Below are 21762 nucleotides of genomic sequence, written 5' to 3' on the forward strand. Positions count from 1 at the left end.
GAAGGAGTGGAAGAAAAAAAGGCACTGTATTTTATTATCATCTTGGTTGGTTAAAATCTGAACTGAAATCTGGTCCTGAGCAGAGCCTGGAGACTGTTACATCTCTGGCTGTGTCCGCCTCTATCAGTCCTGCACTGTAGGTGGAATATAACCAGTTTTATCAGGGAAGAGGTAGAAATGTTTGAAAAACTGAAAAATTAAAGAGATTTGCATTAAAAATTCAGATCTGGATGAATAAATCCACTGGTATGAAAGATGTGAGAATCTCACTTCTTCCTTGCCTACAGCTCTGCTGCTTCTGGAATGGATTTTATCCATGCACTGCCCAGCTGGGGCCAGGGCTGTGCCCAGGGTGGGACATGGGACATCAGTGCAACAGGAGGAATTTAAAAGAAATTATGTGTAGTCAAATCTTGAGGCATTTAGTTATGCTGGAGTAAGTGTGGTGATTATCCCACTGTACTCAGCTCTGGTGGGGAGCACTGCGTTCAGTGCTGAGCCCCTCAGTATGAGAAAGAATTGAGGCCCTGGAATGTGTCCAGAGATGGGCAACAAAGCTGTGAGGGGTCTGGAGCACAAGTGTGATGGGGAGCAGCTGAGGAGTCAGTCTGGAGGAGACCCAGGGAACACCTCATTGCTGCCTGCAATCCCTGAAAGGAGTTGTGGTGAGCTGGGGGTCGGCCTCTGCTCCCAGGGAACAGTGATAGGATGAGAGGTGATGGCCTTAAGTTGCACCAGGGGAGGTTCAGGTTGGATTTTAGGAGAAATTTCTTTTCCAGGAGAGTAGTGTTACACTGGCACAGCTGCCCAGGGAGCAGTGGAGTCACCATCCATGGAGGTGATCCAGAACCATGGAGATGTAGCATTGGGGGGCATGGTGGGGTAGGTTGGGGTTGGACTTGGGGATCTAGGAGGTCTTTTCCAACCCTGCTGATTCTATAATTCTATAAAAGACGGAATCCAAAACAAACCTGAACTCAGCACAGCAACTGTACCCATCAATGTGCATTTAAGGGCTGTGAAGGTGTTTTCAGAGCTCCTGCTCTTAAATCTCCCTATCTCCATTTCCCCATTCAGAACTCCAAGGGGTGAAAAATGCTTTCAAACGCAGACAGCCCTGGGGTGAAATATAAATGCGTGTCATACAGACACGGCCTGGGACGTGAATGATTGTTATCATTGCAAATGCACAGAAGTGCCATTCCTTTAAATCATTTTTCCCATGCAAGTAGCCTGTGGAAAACTATTGCACGCACTAAAAGGGAGCAATGCTTCCAAAGGGGGTAATTCAACACCTCGAGTTGTAATTGTTTCCTAATGCAACATCTTTATCCTATAACACAAATAAACGCTTGCTGGTAATGGTGTGCTTTGTTAATTACAATGATTTTTAAAATCTGTCCTAAATACGCATTATATTACAGCAACACTATTATAAATGAGCATCGAGTGACATTCATATCACCTATTAATAGCTGGAGGGGTTTGGCAGGAGGGATTCTGGGATTTATGCAAATGAAGAATGTGTTCTTCTATTCTAATTTCAGTGGATCTCCTCTGTAAACTTCTGCTGTGCTGAATTAATGTCTACAGTGCATTCCCCCCCCTTAAAAAAAAAAAAAAAAAAGAGGAAGCCACTTACATATATTATAGTGGGATAATGAATTATTATTATTCAAAATGTAGTTTTGTTGCACTCATTTGCATATAATGTTTAATTTTTCCAGAATATTTCATTCTAATGCATGCAGAAATGATCAAAAAACTCTCCAAATATGCTAATGTATGTTCTATTGCAACCACACTGCAGCCTTTATTTCTGGGCCTTTATTATAAAACATTAAAGAAAGAAATCTCAACATTAGGATAATCTTCTAGAAAGATGGCAATTGTTCTGATTAAGTGCTGGGTGAAACTCCCCACACATCTCCAATTACTGAGAAGCCTTGGACAGAAATACCTTTGTTGGGATGTGATAGAAATCCCTCTGAACTCATAGAAAAAGCATCCAGTATTGTAATTTCTCTTTTTTTGGGTTCTACTAGAGGTAGTATCAAATATATATTTTTAATCTTCTTATCCCTTACACTGATTGCAATAAGCGCCCAATTCTGGATTTACACACACATATGTATCTAAGGAAAACCAACATGATCCCTGTCATCCATATCTTAACATCTTCTCATTTTTCTTCCCTAGAGTTCACTGCCTGTTCCGTGGTTTGAGTGCCTGTCTTTAGACATCTGCTCTGAAACCCTCCTTCCTATGTATATAATTAAGGACATTATTTTACAGCACTCACATTTTTACAGTCTGGCATCATTTCTGTACATAAAAGCTTTGGTACTTCCATCTCTCCCTTATTGCATTACACTTGTTTAAGTTCAGTAGTTCTTATTCTGGGAATAATACTGATGGCCATTCTGCAGCCACAATTATTAAGCTAGGGCCCATAAAAGGAGATGAGTTTTGGATTGCACCTATAAATGATGATATGTGGGTTTCTAATGCTTTTCTGTGGCTGGAAGTCCTACAGCAGAGGAACTCCATGAAAAGCAGCCTGTGCCCATACTCTGGGTTGCAGAAAAAGGACAACACATGGCAGCAGCCTTGCCTCTTCCAGGTGAGGACTGGTGAGCAGTGCATGGAAACTGAATGTGCCAGGAAAGTCTGTCCAGGGAGCAACACCTGTGCTGGGCTTGTAGACAAGAGAAAAAGGAGCAGTGCCATGCATGGCAGCACCTGAGAGCAGAGTGATCACAAATGTTAAATAATGAATTATAATAACTCAGGATTAAGTTCATAGTATGGATTCTATTCATATCACAGCTGTCATGAGCTTGTATCTTCATTTATTTGAATAGGGCATCTACTTGAAGTACATGGGAATGGTAAATACGTAGAGTAGATTTAAAAACTGGGGATTTGTTTCTGGTAAAGGGAATGTTTTGTGTTTGCAGCTTAGCTGAGTATTTCACTGTAAATATATGTGTTTTCTAGATAAAAGCATGCAAGCCAAAAGTTGAATGGCACAAAAAAAAAGGGAAGGGAAGGGAAGGGAAGGGAAGGGAAGGGAAGGGAAGGGAAGGGAAGGGAAGGGAAGGGAAGGGAAGGGAAGGGAAGGGAAGGGAAGGGAAGGGAAGGGAAGGGAAGGGAAGGGAAGGGAAGGGAAGGGAAGGGAAGGGAAGGGGAAACAATTTCCAACTTTCTTCCACCTGAGCCCCCTGAGCCCAGCCTATGATGACCCAGGACAAAACACCTGGAGAGCAGCGCTGCAGGATTCCTCCACTCCAGCACTATTCCCTCCATAAATCACTGCTTGAGCTGTGCTTGGGATCAGGTTCTCCCCAGCTGAAGCACTGCATTGGAAGACGGCTGAATGCAGCTTCTGTCCTCGTCCTTTGGTTTGAGAGCATCAGCACTCTCAAGTGCTTCGAGCAGATAATCCTGTTTGCTTTAACCTTGCTGTAAGGGCTCAGGAGCTGCCTTGTTTGTGTCCACACTGGCAGCACTGCAGCCCCGTTATTACCTGTCTGGGCTCTTTTTGGTGGGCAAACAGCACTGAAATTGGGGGAGAAGAGGAGGTGCCTCGCTGACAGGTGAGGGGATGACTACCAGCCTCCCTGTGCCAGGGAGTATCAGTGTTAAAGTGATTAATTTCTCTTCTCCATTACTCTAAATTAGCTAAACAAATCCCTCGCTAGGGCTGTCATGCTGATGTTCAGCATGCAAATTGTTTCTAATGAGCGGGGCACTGCGGCTGGTGGCGAGCTCGTAAATCCATCGCTTCTGATGCTTGGTTCCTGCACACAGATGGCATCATCTCAGGGAGACCTCCATCAGAAGCAGGAGGAAGAGATTGGAAATGGTGTGTGCCAAAGGGGTCAGAGCATCCCTTGTGCAGGACAAGGTCTGCTCAGAGCACCACGCCGTGCAAAGGGGAGGAAATTTCTCCAGTGAGATGTGGGGAATTTTCTGCAGAGAGAAGGATGGGGGTTGTTTTCTTCTAAGTGGAAATGACTCAGCTGTGCTTTGCCAGCTAAACCCAAAGCACCATGCCCTCAGTGTCACCCCAAGTGCAAAATCCTAGCAACAAAACCTCGCCCCTTGCCAACCTTCCCCAAAAGTTTCAGTGGAAGGAGGTTTTCAGCGAATAGAAACAACATTTTCAGCTGAACGCATGAACACAGTTTTCCTGCTTTCTACAGAAAATCACCATTTCCATAGTACTTGTTAATTTGCTCAAACCAAAAGCCTTTCAGCTAAAAAAAAAACCTGTTCACTTTTTTTTTGTTGTTTTTATTTAAAAAAAAAAAAAAGTTATTACTTCTGATTGAAAAACAATCAAATAAAACCTTTGCCTCCAACCAGATCTGTTGCCTCCTGAAGAATTCACCTCTACAGCCTTCAGGGAACTGAGCAACCCTGGAAGGATCCCAGCAGCTCCTCCCCAGAACTTCCTTGCTCTTTTCTCCCCACACTGAGATCACAACATCCTCAGTACAACTTCATCCTCCAGCGGGATTCAAGCACGTGCTTCAGGGTCAGGAATGCTCCTAAGCTCTTTGTTCCATAAGTAATGATTCAGAAGATTTGTCTACGGCCTCATGCTGAGAACACTGGGTGGGATTGAACAGTGGATTTTCAAAGAATCACGGAATGATTGAGGTTGGAAGGGATCTCTGGAGATCACGTAGTCCAGGATGCAGATAAACACCAAGTGGGAATTTCAGACTTCTTATGCTGCACTGCGTGCATTCTACAAGCTTAAGAACCTTTGTAAGTCCTACTGGATGTCCATTGGCATTTTCTGGCACTTACTTCTTTTGAATATCTGAGTATATTAAAATATCCTTCAAAACTGAGTAAACAGTGAAACTTGAAGTCTTATGATTTCTTTCAATTGAGCATCCAGTCAGCAACTGAGAATTTATAAAATGTTTGCAATTTTGTCATGTTTCACCCACTTTGGCATGAAGTTTCAGACCAGGAAATGCAGCATTCATTATTCATTATTCTTTTTCTTCCCCCACCTCTCCTTTGTGTCCACAAGCATCATGTGTTGCACTTGACCAATTGTAATGAATAATGAATTACTGGCAAACAGTCTAAAGCAAACAGGAAAAGCCGATAGGTCGAAAAATTATTTGTTCATCCTATTTGGTGAATACTTACAAATAATAAACCCATTCGTATAAATTAGGATCAGTTCATGACAAGTTTGCTAACTGGACTAAGGCTGTGGTTCAACAAAGCATTAAGCACATGCTGAAGTCAACAGGATTTTCATTTGTTCTTATGATTAAGTTGAAAAGTTAAGCAACTTGTTGATTCATAGCCTGGCTTCTGTACGTCCCTGCTCACAAACAAACAGCTCCATACATCTTAATGAGCCCAATTCCCAATGTTTAATCTTTGAGTAAGACTAAAACAACATAGAAAACAAAATAAGAGGAAAAAAAAAGAAAGAAAATAACGTTTCTATAGTTGTTTTTCATAGAACTCAAAGGCTTCCCCACTCTGCTGCAGCACTCAGACTCTCAGTGCTGACAACAGTGGAGGCCAAGATCACATTTCCTTCCCAGCGTGTTTGTGATGCTGGCTGAAACTCATGAAATGTCTCTTTGGACTGGTAAAACACAAATTTGAGCTTGTTTAGCCCTGGGGCGCTGAAGCCAAGTTCCTAGTATCAGTAATTCCTGGTTCTTCAGTTACACAGGCAGCTTGCTCTGGAAGAAAGCTGGGAAGCTCCGTTATGAGAAGTCAACACACGAACCCAGCAGTCCTGGGGGAGTTGGTGGTTCAGAGGAAATGCTCCAGGTGCTTTGTTCAGCATGTCCAGTTTAGGATTTGATCTTAGGCCCCCAGAGTTTTCTGGCCCTTGAGAACGTGTAGAAACCAGAGTCTTGTAATGAACTTCTGTTTTGCAGCATTTCCTAAGAGATATTTGGGGTTGTTTTGAAATTCTGTCAGCGTAGTTTTGAAAGGAAGGAGGGAAGGAAGGAAGGAATGTAAACACTACTTTGGTTTAAGGTATTTGAAACAGTCAGACACTGCTTTTTTTCCCAAGTATTTGCTTTTTAAAGGGGATGAATATTACCTATTTTAACAGAGAGAAGTTGGGAATAGCATTATTTATGAACTGATGTACCTGTTCTGTTGTGATTCCGTTGCCGTGAGTACTGGTCTTATAATTATTAATCAACCTGTCAGAAATGGTTATGTCAGAAAAGACAGTGCGGATTCCACTGGTGATAGCCATCACCTCAAGTTTTGAACTCTGCTATCCAAATTTTAGTGGAAATATGCAACTCTCTGTAGCAAATATTATATTCATAAGCTATTTATTTATTGGAAGAATTTCACAGAAAGTTCTGTCTGCATTCTGTGGATGACAAGAACACGATATTCTTTAGCACCCAGGGAACCCAAATAGCTTTTCCTGACAACAGTTCAGAAGAAAACTCATGGTTTATTATATATATTTTTTTCTCCAATAGGAATTCTCCTTTTATAAAGCATTAATATAAAACCCCTGGGAATATATACGCACATCTTGCCCACATAAACATATATATACACATGTGCAGTTTTTTCTCTGTGTGCCTTAAGGCCTTTCAGGGAACTAAGAAGAGCAGCCAGATCTGGACAAAACAGGAGAGTCCATTGGGATCAGAAGCCTGAGGTCTCTTTCTGAGCCAGGATCAGCCACTGCAGCCCAGAGAGAAATCCAAAGAGAAATTCACGTTCTGATGAAAGTGTGATTAAACACTCACCATCACCAATGGGGAAAGACAAAAGCAAAACAAACAAACAAAACCCTCAACAACAAAATATTCATTTGTTTTCTGTCTTTTTAAATACAGATCTTAGGTGGCAAGGTAGAAAAGATGAGTATATTCTTACAGGAGATGCAAGGTGAAGAATTACGTCCACTGTAAAGTGATGGCTTCAATTTGGTTATGATCCAGCAGGTTCCTGAGGATCCCACCAAAGCTGGAAAGACATTTTATGTTCGCTCATGAGAAGCCATATTTCCCACTGGGAGGCTGTGTTTATCTAGAAAATGCGATTCTGGAAGCCAACAGATGGCAGTCATAGAGCTCCTCTGCCAAAGTGGCAGTGCAAAGGCCATTGCCTCTGCCAGCTGGTAGCCAGGCATTTGATGCACATATACCCAATAAACAGAGATTCCCACTTAGCAACTGGCTGAGTCTACAGTGTGTGAGATATGTGCTTGACAATGAGGGAACACTTATGCAAAGTTCCTCACAGGCCACCAGCAAAGCTTCTACAGATGGAACTTAAAAGATGCTCAAGGAGGTCAGTGCAACTGGACCAAAGCTGTTTTTCGCTCAAAGCAGCCCTTTGTTTTATCCCAAGTTTTTCAATTAAACATAATTTAGCTGAGGTTTTTGTGCAAGGTGGAATTTCTGGTCAGAAACCGTTCCTGGATCCTAGAAATGGTGAAGCTAGAATGGTAGGAGAGCTTCAAATTCATGCTCCAAACCAGGGCTTTAATTTGGGTGTTCGTATCAATAATCTTAAATGTCTGTTGACCATTGATGGCTGTTTCTCCAGACTGTTAGTCCTTTCTCCAGAAAGAAATCGGTCTACAATGGCAACACCACAATTCCAGAACTGTGATCGCTTTGGGCACCCCTGTGTTCCTTCAGAGACCTCTTTCTACAGCAACAACACAAAGCAGATGTTACCCAAATTAACTCCTGAAAGGCCTTTTTGCTGGCAACAGCTCTGTGGCAGAGTCTTTGGAAAGGCATGGATGTTAATTGGCCAACAGAGTGATTTCTCCATTATTTAAATAGATAGAGACGATGTGACACCACTGCTCCACTGTCTTAAGAAAGAAAGAGCAGGTCATAGCACAGTGTGATGTGAAGAATTGTGGCTGTGAAATGCAAGCTCTCGGGACAAGAGAAGCCCTTACAATCTTTGTGCATCACGAAGCACAAAATGGAGCTGGTTCTCAGTTGGGTCCTTTAGCTGCCACAATAAAATAATATTATTCAGACAGGGAGCTCAGAGCAGAACTGAATTTCTGTTATCTGCACTAATGGGGAAAAAGCACCTGAAAGTGCAGCAGTTCAGGTGCTGGCTATGGGTCTTAGCAGGTATTACTGCTCCGAGTCTCCCATGTGGTGTCTATGGGGAGAAAGGGAACTCACTACAGCAGTCACTTCACTGAAGGGCTTTCCTGAAGGACAGCTCACATGAAAAAGATGCGTGTATATAACTGCTCAAGCTGAACAGAAATAAGAGCTTGAATTAGGCTAATTACGGCAATAAATAAGGGAAAATTCTTGCAGTGACCGCAGTAACTTATGAGACTCTTTCCCAGTTCGGCAAACAAAGGGTTAATGGAGTCAAGAAGGATCTGAAGAATTTAGGGCTTTGTCTGTGATGAGCAGCAGATAATAGCTGGGGTAATAGCTGCGAGAAGAACAGGACTGGGTCTCTGAACAACGGCCTTCGTGGGAGAAAGAAAGCAAGGCAGGGTTTTGTTTCGGGACTCTTATCAGGCTATGAATCGGTAGTACCTAAACAGGGCAGTCACTAAAGAAAGAGAAATGTTTTCTAAATACTGCTAGCCATTGAGATAAGAGGTCTTCGGGAAGGATTAGGAAAAGATGAGGGATAATCCAGGAAAGCAATTGAGCTTGTTTCTCTCAAAAGCAGGCATTGAAGGGCTGTGGTTTTGGGGTGTAAAATAGCTCTCCGATTCATTTAGGAACGAAAGCTGTTCCGTCATTGGGGTATTTTGCCTATAAATAGGGAAGTTTGGTCTGTCAGTAGGTGTACTGACATCTCTCAGAGTGGGCTCTGTGCTGGGGAACGTTACGGGAATGCAAATGCATTTTCCATTATCTTCTATTTTGGAAGTGCTCTGCATTTTTCTTTTAACAAATGCGAGAAATATATAAACATATATACACACACATCTATATATATTCAATATAAATGGAAGATATCTGAATCTGACCCCTCTCTACTTCAGTACAGAAGTGGTTAAAGCATTGGAGTCAAAGGAAATAACCTTGTGAAGTAAATAGGCTCAGAGTATAACCTGCTGTTAACGTGCTGGGGGTTGGGTTGTTCTGGAATGACATCAGTGTGCTAAAGAAAACAGTGCCAATTAAGTACTCTCAATCAATTTACATGCCCACAGCCTTACCTTTGACACATGCTTTCAGCAGTACCCTTGAGATGACTGTTTTCCCTCGTGATGGACAATTTCCAAGCATATTTATTCAGATATGACAAACTTGAATATGATGAGGAGGTGCTTACAAGCTGTATGTGCTTGTAACTCTTTCCAGCCAACAAGTTTCAAGTTCTCTCTCTCTATCCTTCCATATAGTCACAATAAATGCAGTTCCTTGTGTGGCCATTACAATGCAAGTTTAAACCATGAGCTATGCAATGTGATAACGATGCGACTTTACTGCAAAATGGGAGACCCAAGAAGTTTACAACAACCCATCTGGATTTAGATTTGAGCACGCTGCTATCAGTAACACAATACTTCATCTGCACTAAATCATTTCAGCAGGAATGCAGCCTGGTAGATACCTACAGAGATTGTCATCATTTTGTTCTTGCATGGAAATGTACCCTTTGTGATGCAAGATTCAGCTTTAAGGAGACCTGAAATTAACCAGGCTGTTGCAGTAGGAGCTACAGGAGTGCTTTATATCATTCTTTTGCTGTTCCTTGTGTCCACACATAACACGGGCCCCTTGCTTCTGTAGAGGAGAACAAGAGAGTAGAGCGTGAAAGGCAGTTTGAGATGTGATATGGGAGGGAGAGAAAAAACGAATGGAAACCAAAAGAAAGCCAAAGCCAGGTTGATGCTGAGAGGTCTCACCTCTATCCTGTTCAGTACCCAGCTGTGCTGGTATAGGTGGATAGATAAGGACAGAACCTCAGCACGCCCGTGTGATTACCCCCACAGGAAAGTGTTGTGACCTCACAGGGAAGAGAGCAGAATAGAGAGGACGTCCCAAGCGAGGTGTAAAGCTGCAAGGCTCCCTCGTGCCATCCCTATTCCAAACCCCTCAGGAATGTCATTACCTCCAATTTAGTTTCCTGGATGTCAGTAGGAAGGCTGTAATCATTTGCATGGCAGAGGCAGGGCAGTGCAGGACGTCGGCAGGACCTGTCAGGGTGTCACTTCATCTCTTGCACACTTTGTTAGAGGCTGACAGCCAGCTTGCCATTACCATTGCAGGGCCAATTATCTCTGCATTGCAGGAACATGCCCCACTTGTCACCCACCCTTCCTCTCCCACCTGCCCTTCCGCTAGGGATCATTATAATGATTTTGCACACACGTGCAGCTGCTCAGCTCAGTGGATTAAGCCTCAGCTATGGGTTCCTCAAACCTGTCACCATAGGCAGGACTACTGCAGAGCAGAGGAGAAAAAGGTACTTTTTTTTATATTTTAGGAATCATGAGACATTAAATGCTTGTATTTCCCCTTGAGTTCAATTACACTGAACACATTTAAACCACTATAATAGGTAGTAAATCTCTGAAAAGCTACAGAATACAAGAAGGTTCATTGCCTACACACAAGGCAGGGTAAATATAGTTCTTCATCCCAGCAGGATTTGCCCAGACTGTTTGAGAGGAGGTATCACCAACCTTTGGATCCTGGTCTTCTTCATTCCATACAGGATCTAGAAGAGGTTTGAAGTTCCTTAGCACCAGCCACACACAGCATCACCCCTTTAGCCACTAGCAGAAGTAGTCAGGCTCTCCTGTTTATGTCAAGACAATGGGCAGCTGTGTCTGAAATCTGCCTCCCACCCACACCTGATCTCTGCCCATCAGCTTTAGGGATCAGCTGTGCTCTTGTGTGTGTATGAAGCTTTCCTTCTTCCATGCCTCCTTTCCACAGTCCTCAGCACACACAGCTGGTACCACCCTGATGTGATCCATGATTGCTATGCAGTTCAAACTTTCCTCCAGTTATTTGTAAACTCCCTATATTCTGGAGAACATAGCCAGACTTTTTTTTTCCTTTACCTTATCCAACCATCTTACTCCCTCTTTTTTTTTCTTCTTCACTCCTTTTATTTATTTTTTTCCTTGCCACTTTTGTAAAACAACTTAAATGTCATCTTCCTGTTACATCCTTCCAATTACCCACAGAAGAGAGAAATGAATAGGAACATTCCCACAGGGGTCCCTGTCTTAAATGAGGCTTTTGTTGTTATAAATTGTTACTCAAAGCACTACAAGCCTTTGGAATCACTCACAGGTTCTTGGTAACTCCATGCAGAGGGCTTTGAATTCAGAGAGCTTGTTTGGAATCTGCCAGCCTTCCTGGAGCTGTGAAAACTGAACGATTAATTCATAGCAATAGCAGCAACCCCTTTTGCCTAATGCTGGCTACAGCCTCACCAGGCCTAGGTGATTTTGGGTGGTGCCCACCACAGTCTCTTTGCTTATGCATGCCTGCTGGCTAACAGTTCTCTCCTTGCATCTTCCTTGGGATGCCTGAATCTGGGAGAGAATGGCTTATGTTGGAAGGGACCATAAGGGTCATCAAGAGCATTTGGTAGTTTGACTTGAGAATTTTTCTTACTGCTTTTGAACCTCAATGAGCTTGGCTTAGGATAGATGTCTTGTGCCCCATCACCATCCCAAAAGATACAGTATTGATTAGTGATTAAAGCAAGATGTCTAAGTTGGATGAACGTTCTGCTTCTGACTTGGGGGCTACTTTGGGTGAGGGGCTGCACCACTCCCTCCCCACATCTCAGCCTCTCCAGCTGAAGTGTGAAGACAGTGAACAACCTTCCCAGAGCACTGTGGTTGGTTTGACATTAAATGATGTAAATCTCCCTCCTGAAGACTGGGAGAAAGCTAAGCATTGGCTGAGATCCATAGTGAGCTGCCTGCAGCACCTGGACAGAAAGTGTCATGGGAGGTCTAAGCCTTATGACTGCATGGCTGAGAAAAGGAGCTTCTTATTTTATTTCCCCTCACTTTCCTACAGGATTTGGGGCTGGGAAAGTAAGTGCCAAAATTTCAGCAGGTTTTGTGGAGAGAAACTAAAGCAGCTGCACAAAGCTGAGCTTCTGCACTACAGCGTGAGCTCAGGATGCTCAGCCTGAAAAGCAGAGATCTACAGACTGTGTCACCCCACAGCAGGGACCAGAGAGTCCCCTGGGAACTTGAGTAGCAAATTTTGTCTACTGCTACCGGGTCATAATTATTTTTCTCTACTCCTGAGAAAGGAACTGGATGGGGGCATGGGTGTGAAGCACTGATATGGCTAAAGCTGCAACGCCAAATTAAGCTGCCAAACTGAAATTAAACTGTGTAATGAGGGTACCAGTTGCTTCTATGAGAGGCAGAGAGGTGAGACAGAAGGGACACATCCTGGCTCTGCCATGCCACACACACACACATTTCCCCCTTCCACTGCCTGCACCACTCCCCAAACAAAACCTACTGCATCTTCCCAAACAGATCACAAAATCAGCATCCTTTGAAAAGGTGCTAAAAAAAGATATTAAACTTTAAATACCATTTCTTTCCATGCTGCTAAGCAGCTTATTTATCACAGCGTGAGCCCACCTCAAGAGCTGTGAGGACAGAAAGCTCTGCTGGTAATTACTGCAGGGAGCCAGCAGGCATAAATGAGTCACCACAATGCTGGTGTGCAGCAGACAAGGTATGGGGAGATGGACAGATGGGGAACAAGGGCCAGTCAAGCATGGGGCCTTGGAACACTCTTAGGAAGAGATGTTGGTACATCTGCTTTGACCCTTGCTAGGAACTGGATAACCAAACTGCTGGAGCATTTTCAAAGGTCCAGGTCCTCACTTTTAGGTCCTCTCCTTGGATCCTGACTTGCCAGAGGGATATGAAGCCTTCTTGGCAAAAGGTCCTCAGCTGGCTTGGTCTGTGTATGCACCCAAGCTGTGCCCTTCAGAAATGGTGCTGAGTAAAGATACTCTTGGTTTCTTGCTGGCTGTCCTTCCTTCTAACAGACACACTGGCTTCATCAGCAAGCTCTGTTGTCCCAGCCCTGTACGTTGGGAGGAATTGAGCCACTTCAGTCAAATGAGTGACATCAGAGTGAATCTAACGTGACAAGCTGAGCCTGCTGGGAAGGGCAGGCAGCTCAGCACCAAGAAACCTTGGCATCTCCTGCCCAGACATTAGAATATGTCCCCTCCTCCTGTGCAGTGCTGGAGTTGACAGCAGGGTCAGCCCATGCCTTGCAGCAGAAACAGCAGCTCTGAGAGAAAGGGAGATCATCTCCGCTTATATCCTGGGATATGACAGTAGGTGCCATCTTCCTCCTATCCTCCTCCTAAAGAATCAATGGCAGATGTCATCCATCCTTTTCTTTTCTGTAATTGGATGCTGTTCTTCAAGCAACTTACTACCGAGGTATTTTAGGGTGGCTTCACCATTGCAAAAAGCAATTCAGAGCCTGTTGATGGATGCTGCACAAACACATATAGCACTAACATTTCTTGGACCAAGGCACTTTGCAGAGGGGAGAACAGCCACAGCATGGAGGACTGAGTTGTCCACAATTCACCTCCTAGCTTGGTGGCTGAGCTGGGAGCGGGACTTAGACCTTGATTCCTGTCCACCAGGTTTCTTGGATCTGGGCCCAACCTGTTCTTCAAGATGGTGATTAAATGGGACACCTGCCCTAAGCAGTGTCTGATTTAGCCTCACATCTGGTGGGTTTAGTCACCAGCATGCAGTCTCATCTCCATAAGAACAGTGCCTGTTACCTATGCTCTGACACATCAAATGTGGCCTCAAAATAGCGCTCGGTTTCTGAGTGAACTCCTCTGGGATTTCTCCAGATCTGTCTTTCCTGCCAATCACACTTAACTGTTGTCGTGGTGTTCTCTGATGGATGAAAACTTCGTGGTCTTTCATCTCACCTTGCGTGGGGCTCCTCTCCTTCCCACCATGGCACAGCCTTCTGCAGGACCTGCTAGTGTCTTTGTGGCTGGTCTTTAGGACAGAAGCAGTCTTTGGCAGCCAACCCAGCAGTAGCAGATGGAGATATGAAGAGCAGGAAGAAAGCTACAAATGGCCAAACAAGAAAAACCTGACACATTCTGAGCTTGCACATCACGAACCCTTTCAAGCTGTGAGATAGCACTGACTTTTGAAAAGAGCTATATTAGGCAACATCTCATGGAGTTTGGCCCTCTTCATACATTGGCCTTTACTTGCTTGTGGAGATGACAATTTCTCCAATAGCAGCTTCTTCACTGCTCATGCAGTTCCCTCCAGCAATGAGCTGACACAGCATTGCATAGGGCATCAGAATGAGCAGCAGGGAGAGTCGCAGAGGTCTTCTGTATGCACCCCTTCCAGGTAGTGATTCAAAGTAGTTTTCCAGTGTTTAAATAATCTGAGGTTCACAGTTTTTTCCTTCTCTTTTTGCAAAACCATGACCTTCAGGAGGTTCAGGCAAGTGCAGAGCCATGTGGCTGCTCAGCTGGGTTTGATAATGGCTGTCCCGCTTCCAGCAGAGAGGCCTGAGGGGAAGATGGGTTTGACTCCAGAAGGGAAACAGCTATTTCCATGGACAGTTATCAAGATGGTGGCTCAGTGCCATCTATTCAACCTGAGGTTCTGCCCGGAAACTTCCAGCAACCCCAGCAGGAACAACTTGGGTCTGGCAGTGCCAGTAATGAGCTCCAGCTGGCACTTTGGACAGCAGCTCAGTGATGCTATGAACAGTCCCAGGAGCTGCTTGGGCCTGGATGACAGCATGAATGTCTTGCATGAGGAGAACAAGGGTTAGGAGGGTATGAGTGTGTCACCCACCAGCCTTGAAACTGCTCTGCAGCAGCAGTGAGATGCCCTTGAGTCATGGGGGTGCAAGAAAACTGCCCCCTAGAAGGCCGGGGTACCAAATTTAAGCCTCCCCATGGCCTTCAGAGCTCCTCTGGGATTAGAGACAATCTCTGTGAGCATCATATATCCATCTCCCTCGTCCATCTCCCTTTCCTACTGTTGGTTGTGATGGGCCAGGGCAGAAGAGTGAGACAATTCCATGTTCTGTGCTCTGCAGTGCTTCTAGCTAACCAGCACATACTAGCAGCCAAAGACTGTATAGAAGAGAGAAGCATTTATTTTTCAGAGTGAAAAGACAGCTGTGGAAGCTGCATGGGCTGGAGGGAAGGGGGGGATTTTCCCCTTTGGTGCCCTGAAGCAAGAGCTGACGCTGCATTTTTCCCATGCGGCCACCGGAGGGCAGCCCGAGGGAGGAAGCCGACCCCACAGCTCCCCAAAAACGGGGACGAAGGATGCAGGTGGAAGCACAAAGAGAGGAGGCTGAGGATCAGCAGTGAGGTGTGGCTCAGAGGGGAGCAGGCAGCAGGGAAGCTGCTGTAGGAAGTTGAACAGGAGCTAGAGGTGTGCAGGCTGAAGTAGTTCATCTCTGTTATGGAGAGGAATTTTATGTCTGTGCAATGAGGAAAGCAATTAGAGGCATGATTCAATCAGCGTGCTTTTGTGGGAGTGTTAAGGGGCCTGGATGTGGCATCATAAGGAGCTGCCAGACCACAGTGATGGTGTCCAAAGTGGTAAAGCCACATCTGAAATGAGACCTTTCAGAGGGATGTTTGTAGCCTCCAGCCAGGTCAGGGCTGAAGTTGTGACAGGGCAAATCTAGCTACTGCTGGCACATGCTGGGTTCAGACATAAATCAGGTGGATGTGACAGATCCCTCAGGACAGCAGGGTAAATCCTTCCCCTTTGAAGCTGGCAGGGCCAAGGGATGTCATGTTAGTGACCGCAGGGCCTGCCTTCCTCTGCTTGAAAGTGGCTTTGATAAAAGCATCTCGGCCAAAATACTCATCTGTGGTTCATGATCATAACTGCTTCTGCGCTCAGCATCGCTGCAGTGCCCAAGGGCAGCCACCAGGATGGCCTCACCCCAAAGAATTTATAATTGAATGCTTTGGACTGACCTCTTGGGTTGTGTTCACTCCCTGAAGGAGCCCTTGGCATTTCTCTCCTCTTCTGAAATACAGAGGCTGGTGTTGCAGGAACAGTGGTTTGGAGACATCAGAGACATGGATTCTGAGCAAGGCATAATATAGTCCCAAGCTGCTTGCTTTCTATGCAGATTTCAGTGCTGTATTATTCCAAGGGGAAAGGCAGTGAGGTCTCTAATGAACTGATTTTCCTTGCTTTGGTTCCTTCTGCAATTTCACTTGTTCCTCCCATTGCCTCTCAAAAATCCCAGTGGTTTAGGTGCAGGCTGCTCGCTTCTTCCATGCAGCAGAAGCTGCATTTCAATGGCAGGTGAAATGATGCTTTGCACAGATCATCTACAAAGTGCTTAAGGACCCAGCAGAAGGAGAGGTGCTGCATGAAAATAAAATACTAAGGCACCATAGGAAAAAAAAAAAAAAAAAAAGGACTTTGCCATTTGGACAGACATCAACATGCTCTTTCCTTTCCCTGGGAGATACCACCAAGTCCCAGCTCAGTGGCAAGAAAGTGAGTGCTGTGTCTCTGGCAGCATTCAGAACCAAAGAACATTTACATGCTGTTAGCCAAAAAAGTACAAGAGTGCCCAGGGAAAGAAGACTGAAAGAAAGAACAGAATAAGGCAAATGATTAAAAACTCTTGATCTGGGGTTGAAGCCTCTAAGAAATGTCAATTCTATAAGCAAGGACTCAGATTTTGTTCTGTTTCCAACAAGCATTTCTTAAGTGGCCATGCGCATCTTACCATCACTAAAATGGGCATCATCTCACTTCTTTCAGGAGCCTGGAGAAAATAAATACTTTGCAAACCATGATGGTCTCACATGCTACAACAATGTGTCCTACGTAAATACCTAAAATAGATCCATTCCTGTCAGCAAATACCCAGACATTCTGAAATCATTCTCATCAGCTCAATTTCCAAAGATAGATGGTTTCAGACTAGTCTCAATTCTCCAAGGAAATGATTTTTTTTTTGAGAGAGGGAGAGAGAAGGGAACACTACTGTGTTTAACCAATCTTGGTTTGGGTGTAATATTTCAACTAAGCCATGTTAGTTCCATTAGTTTTGCTGAGAATTAAAGTCTTGTAAACTAGTCTCTGCTAGTGCTTTAAGGTCAGATAAGAAACAATAAAGCTGAAAGAGGAGTGGTTTCTGGACGATTTATTCATGAATGACCTTGGATTGCAATTTTTCAACTGTGATCAAGCATTTGCTGATTGGGAGCTGGGAGGGAAGGTTTCAGAGAAGCAGGCAGGTATTGCACAGAGGAGGATTGGGATGTTCTCAATAGCCAGGGTGAGGGCCTGGCATGTGATACCGTAATTCACAGATACATGTGTTGAGGCTGGGAACACATCCTCTGCAAATGTCACGAGAGGAAAAACATCAGGGTGTACAAGCTGATCAAAGGTGGACTGTGAATCACCAATGAGTTTTGTCCATGAAAATGTCAAATGATATCCTAGGATGTACTAAGCAAGGAATTCCCCATAGAGATGGGGAGATATTAATGCCATTATGCAAAGACCTAGTGTCCTTTTATCAGGACTATGGCGTGACAGCTTTGATCACCCAGGGCCAGAAAAGATAAATTCAGTGTGGATGGATACAGAGACCATTTGAAAGGTTCTTCTTTCCTCCCCTTGCTTTGAGAAATGTGAGCAGACGAGTTTAGTTTGGGATACTGTGGCTGAGAGGAGGTGAACCTTCACTCTAAGGCAAGGGACGTAAAACCTTGGGGAACTGCATGAGGTTGAAAACAGAGAAAAGAATCAGCATGAAATCCAGTGGCTGTGCACAGACCTGGTAAAGTAAGGTGCTGATATCCAGACCAGTGGGATTAAAAGCAGCAAGCAACTTTGGAACACCTTCAGCAGCCTTTGGGTGGTACATCGTGGTTAAGGGGCAGTGAGAAAAAGGGATTGGGTAGTTTTGGGGACCCTGACAGTGCTTCCTCCACTAACTTTGCCTTGAGAGCCATAGTTTTGTTGGGCTTATGGCAAAATGTACATTGCTAAGTATGGAGGTACTCCCTTCTCCCTTCTCCCTTCTCCCTTCTCCCTTCTCCCTTCTCCCTTCTCCCTTCTCCCTTCTCCTGCCCTTTGGCATAAAGCTTATATTTCTGCTTTTTCACTTACTCTAGGCACAGGCATCTTTTCCAGCCCATCCTCTAAGACAACTAAGGTCTCTCATCCAGATGCACGTTCTCCCATGTTCCCTCTGAGCAAAGGAAGAGCATTGCTGCTGCAGCCCCTGCCAGCCCTCAGCAGCCCCAGGAACTGAAGCAACTCTGAACATTCCTGAACATCCCTTATTTTTCAGCAAGTTGGGCAAGGCCAGTCTCCTCTGGCATCTGTGTGTCCAAATAAGCAAACTTTCTATAAATCCTTCCATAAACATGTAATCTGTACTGCATCAAAGTCTCCTTTGGTATAATACCTAAAAGAGGCTTTCACATGAGAAAAATATAGGCCAGTCTCTTGATGTTTGGTGCTGCATGGTTAGTCAACTCAATCTCACTAATGTCCAATAAGTAAAGGATATTTTTGACAAGTCCTGACTAGGCTGAGATACACAGAAAAGTAATAAAACATATTTCAAAAAGAGATCTGTTATATTTTCAAATCACAGTAAATCTGAACATAAGCCATGTACAATACCAAGCAGCTGTTTCCTCCACGCCATACAAATGCAGGAAAGCTTCATCTCCTTCCAAGTAAGCCCTAGATAGACTGTACCAGAGAGATGCTGGGAAAAATCTCTCTGTGTTCAGTGTTTTGGAAAGGAATAATGAAAAGAGGCTGTGCAGTTCGTGGGTTGGAAAAATGAGAAGTCTGCAAGGCAGGGTTTTAACTCCCAGAACAAGAGCTCAGATCCGTTGCCCTGTCCTGGACAAAGAGGCAGCACATGGCTCCCAAGCCAAAGGCAACTTGTAATTAAGAGGAAGTATTTGTCCACTGCTTGGAAGGAGAGCAATTGGGCAGAGGGTGAGCACACGTTTCCTGGGGGCTGGTAGGACTCCAGGTGGGGATTTCATCTCGTGCTTCCACACACTTGGAGCAGAGTGGATGCATATTGCTTTTTCACTGCTGATTCAGCAACCTCAGCCTTGCCAAGCATTCAGGCTTTCAAGCCATTTTACATCCGAAGGCAATTGGAGAAATCGTTTGACAAGCTTCATCCCAAGATGTTGGCAGATACCCAAGACCAACTTTGTTACTCAAAGATTATGTTTACAGTGAAATGATTTAGGGATTGAAGGATTATCCAACATGGGCCCACAGCCCAACACCTACAGAAGTACCAAATACCTAATGATTCCTGACAGCAGGAATCAATCTCCAGGAGCTGAGATTCTTTTTCTTTTTAATATTTTTCTCCAGGATAAAGCCAAACCGTTCTGTTCACATAGTGCTGTCTACAAATCATTAATAAAGGCAATTGTCTGATTTACATTTGGCATTACGGAGGTCAGAACAATAAAACATGGCTTTATTTTTCAGCTAACACACACTCTGCTATCCTTTATAGAGGCTGTCAAAAGCCAGTGCACAAGGGGGAAGCGAGGTGGGATACAGCATAGAGCTGAGTGAGGGAGCTGGTAATTATTTGTGTAGGGGGGATATTGCAGAAGAAATGGGAGGTGGCTTTGGATCGTTTGAAAGGTTGATGACAAAAAGCACAGCACTCTGGTTTGTTGAGAGATGACCACTGAGTTATTCCCATCAAGGGGCAGGGTTCTTTGTTTGGCTTTTTGAGGTTGTTTTTGCTGTGGCCCTATGGTTCCTTTTGCTATAATTCCTTGCCACTAGGAACCCCGGCCCTGTTAGAGAGGTTTGCTTCTGGTAGCTTTAGGTGAAAGTAATTAGACTCCAGTAATTAGAGAATTTCTCATAAAAAATGTTTAGCAACACATTTTGTGATAGCACGGAGCACTTGGGCTTTGGGGTGTTGTTTGTTTCTGTATGCTCAAGTCACACACATTTCTGTTGCATCTGGTTAAATGGCAGCACTCATTTCCAAACACAGCACAAGCAGGGCATTTCTCCCAAGGATGTGAAGTCCGACCTTAAATACATTTACTGGACCAGGTGTTAGGGACAGAGGCTGGCACTTAACGAAGGTCCAAGTCCTACAAGCTGTCACTGCAAGAAACAGCTCATACAGTCTGTTTGCATTATTAGACAGTGCCATCAGTGGCCAGTGTTGGATCTTGAGCTGTTTCCTCATTCTATTCATTCTTTTTCCTCATTCAACTCACAGTTAATAAATTATTGTATCACTCGTATGCCTCATGTATTTTTCCTAAATACCACACTGAGCATTGCGTTTTCTGCATACAAATGCTTTCTCCATCCACAAAACAAACAAACAAACAAACAGAAAACGGTTTGAAAACTAAGCACACAAAAACTAATAATTAAAAAAAAAAAGCATTTGTGCTGCAAAAAACACCTTCTTTGTATCACTCTGATCAAAACCCTGATTAAATGCCAGACAGCAGGTCACAGCCATTTTCTTAAACTCTAGGGGCATCACATTTTCCTGTCCATCCCACGGCCTTTCAGGCTGCTTCCCTTAATGATGATATTGATTTTGATTTTAGTTTCATCTAGTTTTAGTCTGTCCCAGTGATGGACTCCCACCGCTCCCAACAGGAGATTATTCTGTGCTCTGGCAGATCTCACTGATAGGAATCTTTCCCTGACATCCGACTTCAGTTTTCTTTTCTGTTTTGTTTAAACTTTTAATGTTTTGATTGGAGGGAGTACTTAAAGGCAGGAGTTCAGGGTTAGAGGGAGAGGGAAGGGAAGGAGAAGCCAGATGAGATAAATTGCCAACCAACTACAGAAATGTGCAAAAGTTTCCTCCTGAGGTCTGACTTTCTCTTGCAGCCATAGGTTCTATAGGAAATAGATTTGCCCAGAATCCTTTGTAAGGGAAAGAAAGAAAAAAAATCATTATTTAGAGGAGCATGAGCCCAACAGGAGATATATCAAATACTTCCCGAATTGGATAAAGGACTGTCATTAAGACATGATCTTCAGGTTAGATTTATATATATGTTTTACAGAGAATTTTAGAATCACCTGGAATTGATTCTCATTATCTATGTGGATTGTTTTGCTATCGCACCCTCTCGTATTCCTGTACTGCTGGAAATGCCATCAGTCAGATGAGAAATCCAAGCCACTATCCTGTCTCTAGAAGTCATTAATAATAGATGGCAGGGAAGAGCACAGGAACTATCACTGCTCCCCATGGACCATCCTAAGCAATTCTTCTTTCTCTTTTTCATGCATGCATTTCCCAGACTGGGAGCCTTTGTGATCCTCCTCTGTACTTCTGATAAGTCTGGGTTAGGATCAGTCATGGGCATATTGGAAGATTGGGAGATGAATAGTTCAGAAATCTTCTATATTCTTCTCTATGCTGCCTGGAGTTGCAGTCTTTGAGTCCAAAGAGATCTAGCATGAGTTATTTCATGAGCCCAGGCAGTTACAAATTCCCATCAAGAGAAGTCAGACATAAAGATCTCCATGCAGTAATCTACTGAACTACAAACTACTGAAAAATCTATGAAGAAAATTCCTGGGGAGGAGCAAAGAAAGTGCAAGATGTGTAAGGAGCAGAGGAGAAAAAGCAAGGTAAAGTTGGGCAGGAGGAAATCTGTGATAGTCCTTAAAACTGAGCTTGAAACCCACCAAGGACAGAAGTCACATACATTTTAAAGGCCAAAGGA

The 21762-nt window shown here is 44.1% G+C and overlaps 1 long non-coding RNA gene across 1 annotated transcript; it reads right to left on the minus strand.

Annotated features, from left to right (window-relative positions):
- Positions 1 to 9048: 9048 nt before the first annotated feature.
- Positions 9049 to 11145, minus strand: LOC116234183 (uncharacterized). The gene is made up of 3 exons (XR_004168077.2): positions 10667 to 11145; positions 10093 to 10177; positions 9049 to 9764 (listed from the first exon to the last, which is right to left on the minus strand). It is a non-coding gene; the product is annotated as an uncharacterized LOC116234183 (long non-coding RNA).
- Between the last annotated feature and the right edge of the window lie 10617 nt (positions 11146 to 21762).

Source organism: Phasianus colchicus, chromosome 19 (assembly GCF_987193195.1).
Source record: "Phasianus colchicus chromosome 19, bPhaCol1.hap1.1, whole genome shotgun sequence".
NCBI classification, from domain to species: Eukaryota; Metazoa; Chordata; class Aves; order Galliformes; family Phasianidae; genus Phasianus; species Phasianus colchicus.